Source organism: Myotis lucifugus, unplaced genomic scaffold (genome assembly GCF_000147115.1).
Source record: "Myotis lucifugus unplaced genomic scaffold, Myoluc2.0 scaffold_40, whole genome shotgun sequence".
In the NCBI taxonomy this organism is placed as follows: Eukaryota; Metazoa; Chordata; class Mammalia; order Chiroptera; family Vespertilionidae; genus Myotis; species Myotis lucifugus.
The window spans coordinates 6,441,508-6,450,710 of NW_005871088.1; the positions used below are offsets into that span (position 1 = coordinate 6,441,508).

Below are 9,203 nucleotides of genomic sequence, written 5' to 3' on the forward strand. Positions count from 1 at the left end.
AGGAGTTCCAAGACTCAGAACCAGAAATGCCCTTTGAAAATGTTCAACCCTGATCCTCTCTTTTTTAAAATGTATTTTTTATTGTTGATAATATTACAGATATCTCCTATTTTTCCACCTTTCTCCCCCTCCTCCCAGTCTGTACCCACCCCCAACTCCCGGTCTTCACCACCCTATTTTCAATATTTATATGCATTGCCTGTGTCCATGGGCTATGCATATAAGTATATAAGTTATTTGATTTATCTTGGTAAGTGGTTGTCTGATCTCATTATTTTGGCTTATTTTAACTGGCATATAATTTATTTGAATATCAGGCAAAAATTTTCATCAAGTGAGCTAGGGTCCTAGTTCATCCTTGTTGAACCACACAGTTCTTTTTTGCATGATAGTCCTTCAGATAGTTGAAGACATTAAGATTGACCCTGCTAATTTATTTATTTTCCAAACAACCTTAGTTATTCCATTGCCAAAGTCTCTAGACTCTTTACCATTCATCTGTAGATGTAATGTAGCATGTCAACATTATCTCAAAATGTGGAATTAAACACTAAGCACATTAGGTAAAGCCTGATCCCTACAGATTAGAAACTATCATCTCCTTTGTTCCACAGTATGCTTCTTCTGATATAAGGCAAAATCAAAATCATCACTCAGCAACTCCATGACACTCTTGAAGCATTCTGAGCTTGTAGAAAATGATAATCCTCCTTTTAAAAATTATTGCTTAGTCAAATCTATTTAATCCTATACTCAGGCAATGCTTCTGCTTGTTTTATTTCATTTTGGTTCATAGTCTGTGTTCACATTCAGCTACATTAACTTTCACCTTGCTACATTTACTGTTCTATTATTTTAGCCCATTTGGATAATGGGTCCTGTCTCTGTCATCTGCTTTTATGTGAATTTAAAAAGAGTAACCTTCAAAATGGTTTTCATTTTGTGAAACAAATACCACTTTTTGTATTTTTTATTTACATCATTATTATATTCTGCTCACAGTATGTTACTATAAGTCATACTTTGTTATACTTGGGAAAGTCTGTTTAAAGACTGCTTACAGACCTATGGGGATTTGACTCTTGTAAAAACCCAATGCTTATGTCTGAAAGTAATGTCAGTCCTCCACTTATAACCAACTTCCACGATAGCCAAAACATATGAAAGGAGATGGAGAAGGTGCTATTCATAAAATTAGAATCAATTTTTCACACAACAAATACACATGTCACCCAAACAGCAAAGGTACAAAGGCAGGGTTTTAGATTTTGGCGCTAGACACATTTAGTTTGAATCCAGTTTCCTCACTCCCTTGGTGGGTCACCATGGGCCATTTGGTTATCCTCTCTTTGTCATCCCATCTAAAAAGTGTAGCCTCGTTCAGCCGCTGTGGCTCAGTGGTTGAATGTTGACCCATTAATTAGGAGGTCACTGGTTTGATTCCCAGTCATTGATGTTTCTATCTCTCTCTCTCTCCCTCTCCCTTTCTCTCTCTGAAATCAATAAAACCATATTTTAAAAAGTATAGCCTTACAGGATTGTGGAGAGGATTATATGAGAGAATAGCTATAGAAAAGACTGGCTCAAAAATATCTAGCAAATAGTTGGTACTCCGTGTATGTTGTTGTGAATGAACAGACTCTGTCTTTCAAATTCATGATTTCTTCATCATTTCCATCAAGCCTTGAGATTCCTCTCTGTGTTGTTGGTATTTAAATTCCATTACCAAAATTGCAGTTTTTTCTTAACCACAATGATGAACATATTCCCCAAAAGCCTCTCTCATTTACCCCCTATGTCCTGGATTGCACATGCAGTTCCATTTGAATTAAATAGAACAGTACTCTACAAGAGCAGATGCTGGTGTAGAATGCATTTCCAACCTATAGAGTTCTAGCATATGGCGAGACAATATGAAAGTGAAGGCTGATCTGATCTGAAGAAAAGGCTGTTTGCAGCGGTGGGAGGGGGCGGCGCCGCTGTGGCCCCGCCCCCGCCCCGCCCAGGCCCTGCGATCCAGGGTCAGTCCTGGACAGACTGGCGGGCCTTAAAAAAAAAAAAGAAAAAGAAAAAAAAAAAGAAAAGAAAAGGCTGTTTGCTAGAGAGAATCCTGGTGGGCTTTGGCTTGAGAATCGGACCTAACCCATTTCTCATCTCCTGAAAGGTACCTTGGAAAGGAAGTGAGCAGAGGGTTTGGTCATGTCCTTTGATGTTTCCATCCCTTGTAACTGGTCAGTTCATCTGCTTGTAGTTGCTCTAAGCCTGGGCAATTACCCATCAGCTGCATAGTATCTTGACCTCTTTTAGCCTTCCCAGTTGAATGTACAGTTATCAAACAGTGTGACTCTTGTGCTACTTAACCACAGCACTTTAGTGGGAAATCAATGCAGCATCTGGGTAAGCATTAAGATCATGGAATGAAACAGGTGATTAGATTTAAACAGACTGTCTTACCTCTGAGCCTTCATTTCTTCATCTGTAAAATGGGGATAATCATGATACCCACCTTTAAGAGTTATTGTAATCATTAAAGTGATAATACAGTATATGGTAGAGAATAAGTAATAAATGTTGACTGCCATCACTGTTATTTTACATGATTATCTTGTCTCCTATAATTTATAGTTTTACTCCTAAAGTAAAATATATGAGGCACACTCGGAAGGGTTATTAATATGTTCTTCAGTCATCTTTTAAAAAATTATTACTGCCCGGCCAGCATGGCTCAGTGATTGAGCATCGACCTATGAACCAGGAGGTTACAGTTCGATTCCTGGTCAGGGCACATGCCTGGATTTCGGGCTCGATCCCCAGTAAGGGGCGTGCAGGAGGCGGCCGATCAATGATTCTCTGTCATCACTGATGTTTCTATCTATCTCTCTCCCTCTCTGAAATCAATACAAATATATTTTAAAAAATTATTACTAATTCTTGCTCCCTCTATGATAAAATGAAGTCCAAATATAAATTAATGAATGTGTTAAAGACTAAATTGGCATTAGTGTGTGAAATGGGTAGGACTGAAGAGAGCCTGAAGATAGGGAGAACTATTAGGACACTCTTGTTTTTGTGTATGTTGAAAGAGGCAATGGGAAAGGAAAGAGAAGTGAGGATGAATACAAGAATTATTGAGTAGACAGGATTGGGATAACTGATTGAATTGAGGGATGGATGCAAATTGAATGCAAGTTTGAGATTCAGTGATGGGGAATGTAGACATGCCAATAAGAGATATGGTTAGTACCAGAAAAGGAGCAGTTTCAGGGTTGATATATTTTGTATGTTGAATTTGATGACCAGTGCAAATACACTACCCAAAGACTCAGGCTGAGCTGAGGTTGTGTGAGTACAAACATGTTGTCTACTACAAAGTGTGCAGAAAGGAGTGAAGAGGACATAGAACTGAACCTTGGGTGGGCTGAGGATGCAGCTACGACTTGGGGGAGTAATTTTACCAAAGAAGTGAGAGGGACCCAGATGGTTCTGTGTCAAGGATCACTCATGCAAAAGGAAGAACATCAGATACTTCACAGATATCAAAGGACTTGAGGACCAGGAAACAAAAGAATGCTTAGATTCAGTTACTGTGACATCATTGGTGATAGGACAGGGAGCAAGAGAGAAACTGGCAATTGTCAAACAATGCACTGAATATGAAGGGTGCACATTTTGCAGTCAGGGATATCTGGACTCAGAACCTGGTCTGCCACTTAGGTTGAGGCCAGTAATATTCTTAGTCTCAATTACCATATGTAGAAGAAACAGATAATAGTACCTGTTGTATAGGGTTATTGTGTAGACTAAAGGAGATGGTCATGAAAAGCACATAGACTCTGGCTGGTGTGACTCAATTGGTCGTCCCATGCACCAAAAAGTCACCAGTTTGATTCCTGTTCAGGGCACATACCCAGGTTGCAAGTTCAGTCTCTGGTAGAAGTTTGTGTGGGAGAAAACCAATAGATGATTTTTTTCTCACATTGATGTTTCTCTCTCTCTCAATTATCAATAAAAACATTTCTTAAGAAGCACGTGGAAGGGTCCTTGGTTTTCTGTAGGCTCTCAATTGTTGGCATTATTTATCTTGAAGAGATGAGGTATATATTTGACTAAGCTGGCTGTGGTTTCAGATGTCAGGCTGCAAAATGGACATTGACAATCCAGGAAAAGATTGTTTTTGACATGTGTCATGTGTCATGGAGCATCCTCTCTACACTTGGTGCATGGATAGAGAGAGTGAGAAATAATCCAAGTAAATGACACTGCCAAATATAATCTTGTGTGGCTATTTTCCAGATTGGCAGAACTTTAATAAGGTTCTGTTTGACCTACTTCAATCACTTCTCTATTTGGTGACTAAAAAACTTAAATATCAGCCCAGCCAGTGTGGCTCAGCGGTTGAGCGTTGACCCAGGAACTGAGAGGTCATGGGTTCAATTCCCGGTCAGGGCACATACCTGGGCTGCTGGCTTGATCCTCAGTAGGGGGCTTGCAGGAGGCAGCCAATCGATAATGTTTCTCTCTCATCGATGTTTCTATCTCTCTCTCCTCCTTCCCCCCCTCTTTAAAATCAATAAAAACATATTTTAAAAATTAAAAAACTTAAATATCAGACTAAAATGATACATTCTTTTTGTTCAGTCCATTCAAGCATATTTCCTCTATTGGGATTATGACAGTGAGGTATACCAATTTTTAATAAAAGGTTTATAATTCAGAGTTATCTCAGTGTTGTTCTTTCCTTTAAAATGAGCAATCCATTAATGAAAATAAATCAGAAAATGAGACCTAAAATTTGAGAAACATGGTAACTTTTCACATAGTGTTTGTTAGTACAATAAACCATTAAAACTAAGGTAGATACCATATCTTACTCAATAGGGAATAAATCAGCAGTAATATGTATGATGAACAATTTATGAAATATTTTTGAACATGTCTCATTTGTCCTTCACAGCAAAGCCTTAAGAAAGTATGATAGTAATAAACCCTTTATGACCGATATCACATGCCTCACAGTGATCCTAATGGTTGGCATATATAAACCTATTTAATCCTCACAATAGTTCTATGAGGTGTAGGTATTATTATTGTACTTATTTTAAAATGAACAAACTGAGGTACAGAAAATTTAGGTGTCTTGCTTAATGTCAATTCAGTTAATGAGTAGATTAAGCTAGGATTTGGGCCCAGGCAGTTTGGCCTCAGAGTCTATGATGTACACTTTGCAATATGGCCTCCCTGAAGTAATAAAACTATCTTTCACAGAATTATTGTCAGAATAAATGATAGAATGGCACTGGGGAAAGCGTCTTCCTTATTAACAAGCATTTGGGATATGTTTAGTGTGAGCACATTTTATGTCATTACTTGTAAAAGCAGGTAGATGCAAGAACTTGAGTCTTGGAGAGGTTCATGCCTGGTTTGAGTGGCCCGAATTATTTATCATTTAAAACATCTCTATAGAGCAGTGATGGCGAACCTATGACATGCGTGTCAGAGGTGACACGCAAACTCATTTTTTTGGTTGATTTTTCTTTGTTAAAAGGCATTTAAATATATAAAATAAATATCAAAAATATAAATCTTTGTTTTACTATGGTTGCAAATATCAAAAAAAATCTATATGTGACATGGCACCAGAGTTAAGTTAGGGTTTTTCAAAATGCTGACACACCGAGCTCAAAAGGTTCGCCATCACTGCTATAGAGATTAACACATGCTGATTGCAGCTGGTAAAACCATGCAAAGCTGCATAAAGGAAAATATAATAATCTCCTCACCCACCAGACCTCCAATTCCTGCTCAGCTGAAGTATGAGAAATTTTAATACTGAGCACAAGTCTTTCTATCTATCTCTTGTACAAGCCAAAGCAAAACAAGTAAATGTGCAAACATCTGCAGGGTTAGAAGGAGGCTTGTTGTCATTGGCTATAACAGCAAAGAGACCATTAAATATAGATTGATATTCAACTTGCTGGTCTAATTTAGCAATAGGTTATGAAAGTTATTTTGACTACATATCTTCAAATGTAATTTTTAATTCATTTTGAATACATTTTGAGATCTCTGTGAAGACAGTCTCTTGCTCCTCAAATACCTCACTTACCTTAATTACTCCTCCTTCATTGCTAAACATCTGGGCCAATACCACAATGAGTTTATGGCTATTGAATATTATTTCATTTGGAATCTCTAAGGTGTATTTCTTCATTATTCATCTTTTTTTCCCCTTAGCTACTTACCTTGCAAATGGATTTGACACCTGTCAAATTCCTCAGTAGGTGTCTGTGAGGGGTACCCTTGTAATTTGTGAACACATTACCTTAAAGCTGAGTAAGAAAATCAACATCTTTCCAGTTTTTATTTTCCTTTTCGTTCCCGGAATAAATACTTATTCAAATCTTATCTCACATTTTATCATAAAGTTTAGTTTTGTTTTTATATAATTCCTGAACAAGTATTGTCACAGAGTTTACCATGGACGTTATAGATTTTATCACTGCCACAAGTAGCTTTTTTTCCCTATTGTACTTTCTGATGAAGTTTTGCTGGTCTGTAAATAAAATACTGATTTTTATATAGCTTTTATATTTATTACTAGAGGCCTGGTGCACGAAAATTTGTGCACTCAGTGGGGTCCCTCAGCCCGGCCTGCATCCTCTCACAATCCGGGACCCCTCGGGTAAGGTCCCTAGGCCTAGCCTGAGATCAGGGCCTATTGGGGCTTTCCTTCCCCTGGCTGCAGGCAGCTGGCCCCACCCCTACAGCTGCCACTGCTTGTCATCTGTGCAGGGCTCCCCCCCCCCCGCCACCAGTTGCCTCCTTCTGTAGGTGACAGGCATGGGGTGCAATGGCTTGGCTGGCCTGAGCCTCCCTCTGTAGGACGATCACTGGCCAGCCGCACACCTGCCACAGCATTGCTAGCTGGTGGCCTGGGCCTCCCTCTTTCTTTCTTTTCTTTTCTTTTTTTTTAAGTAAGAGTAATGTTTAATGAGTGATACCAGGGTTTACCAGGATAGAAATGCACCGCACCCCACCCCTGCCACCCCTAATACCCAGAGACTACAGTACTTAGAAGTTACACGCAACAGCCATAACTGCTGAATATCTGTTCATAACAAACAAACCATAGCATTTTTATACTGCATCACATCGAATTATTATAGAAATCCATTTATATATTGCTTGTATAAAATCTTTTTTTTGTAAAAAATATTTTTAAAAAAGAAAGTATAAAAAACATGTGCAGTTGAAAGCCCTGCCAGGACAGCCAGTCTGTAAACATTCAGTGAATATGTGCTTTGGAAGGGTGCCCATGCCTTGTGCCCACCGCAACTCCAGCAGGGCCAGCGAGGGTGCACCCTGGCTGCCACTGCAGGCAGGACTGAGCTGGACCACGGTGGGTGGGTAGTGCAGGGCCTGGCACTGTGCCCTTCTCCAGCCTTGCATCAGAATCAGGGTCAGGGTCCGGGTCAGGGCTCGGGGCAGGCAAATTGCAGTTTCATTCTAAGTTCTATGCTCAGCCTAATTTTGGTTGCAACTCACGGCTTTTCCTGGCTGCTCGGAGGTCCTTCAGGTGGGTGCCCTGGCGGAGAGGCCGGAGAAGTGCCCACAGCTGCCTGGTTGGCCATCTCTCCGGTCCAGAGCCTCTGTCCTGCTTCCTGCAAGTCTGGCCCCAGGCAGAACAGCTCCCCCCCCCTCAGGACTACTTTGGTCTCAGCGCTGGTCCTGGGTTTCAACAGCCTGGGTTTTCTTTCCCTGGTGTGGCTGATCTGAGTTTCACAAAAAAGCCTGGCTGATGCTGGCTGTGCTGAGCCTCATTGAAGAGTTTTTCATGAAGCAAGGAAGAGCCCTCTGGGACCCTTCTCCTCCTCCCTCTCCTCATCTCCTCCTCCTCCTCTTCCTCCTCCCAACCTATGGTGACTTCTTCTCCAGCTGCTCCAGCAGTGGGTTGCCTTCTGAGTCGGGGGTCTTAATGCTGTCGGTCCTGACGATGCAGGTGGGGAAATACTGGTTGAGCATCAGGATGAGCTGCTGCCACTCCTGCTTCAGCTCCTCCATCTGGGTTTTCAGCTCCGCATTCATGAGCTCCAGCCACTCAGATTCCCCCGGCAGAAACTCCATCCTCTACTTCTTCTTGTTCTGGCATCGGGCTGCTGCCACTTTGTTCTTTTCCCAGCACCTTTTTCTCCACTCCTCTTCCTCGTCTAGCTCACTTTTTACAGGTTGAGGCCTCTTGCCCAGTTTTACCTCCAGGAAGTGCAGAGGGGTGATCATGGCCCCAGTGTTGTGGATGTCAGTGTATTTCAGCTCCTCTGCAGTCAGGGCTGAGCTGGAGAATCAGGTCAAGGGGCCAAGCCCCGGCAGAGAGCCATGGAAGGGTCCGGGATCTGCCCAGGCATCATAGCAGGAGGAGTGGCAGTCCAGCCCTGCAGAAGCCACGGGGAGAGGCTGCGAACCTGGGGCCTGGGCCAGGCTGCAGGCACCATGCCCGCTCAGGAGCCACCATGGTGCCAGCCCCTCCCTGCAGCATCCACCACCACCAGCACCTCCCGTCGCAGCGACCCAGCATCCCTCCTGCAGGCTGTGGTCTGGGTCTCCCTCTTTGAGGCGATTGATCGCGGGGCTCTGCCTGCCTGCCTCATTGCCCCTAACCACTCGTTTGCCTACCTGATTGCCCCCAACCTCTCGCCTGCCTACCTGATCTCCACCAACTGCTTGCCTGCCTACCTGATCTCCCCGAGCCACTCACCTGCCTACCTGATCACCCCTAACTACTTGCTGGGGGGCGGGGCCAGCCCGGCGAGGGGCCTTGGTAGTTCTGGTCTCTGGTTGTTATGGTTGTTATGGTCACTGGGCTTTTATTATATACACTAGTGGCACAGTGCATGAAATTCATGCACAATAAAAGGGAATTAATTAGAGGAAATATTTTAATATTGCTATTTGCCCTTTCTCTATAATTGAAGTGTCAGAGATGAAAGAAAATTAGTAAAATGTATATGAAAATCTTCCTCTTGTCAGAGTCTGGGGCACACCACGGGACCCAGAGTCAAGTCCCCGCCCACCCACATGTGCCTCGAAATCGTGCAAGAGCCAGACCCGGTTGGCCCCACCCCCATTGGGCTAGATCCAGACCCAGCCGGTCCCACCCTTGTCAAGCCCCGCCGGGCAGGGGTACAGCCTCAGGTCCCCTGGCCTGA

General features: G+C 42.5%; 1 pseudogene; it reads right to left on the bottom strand.

Moving 5' to 3' along the window:
- Window positions 1-7,914: 7,914 nt before the first annotated feature.
- On the bottom strand, window positions 7,915-8,439 carry LOC106696990 (annotated as a pseudogene).
- Between the last annotated feature and the right edge of the window lie 764 nt (window positions 8,440-9,203).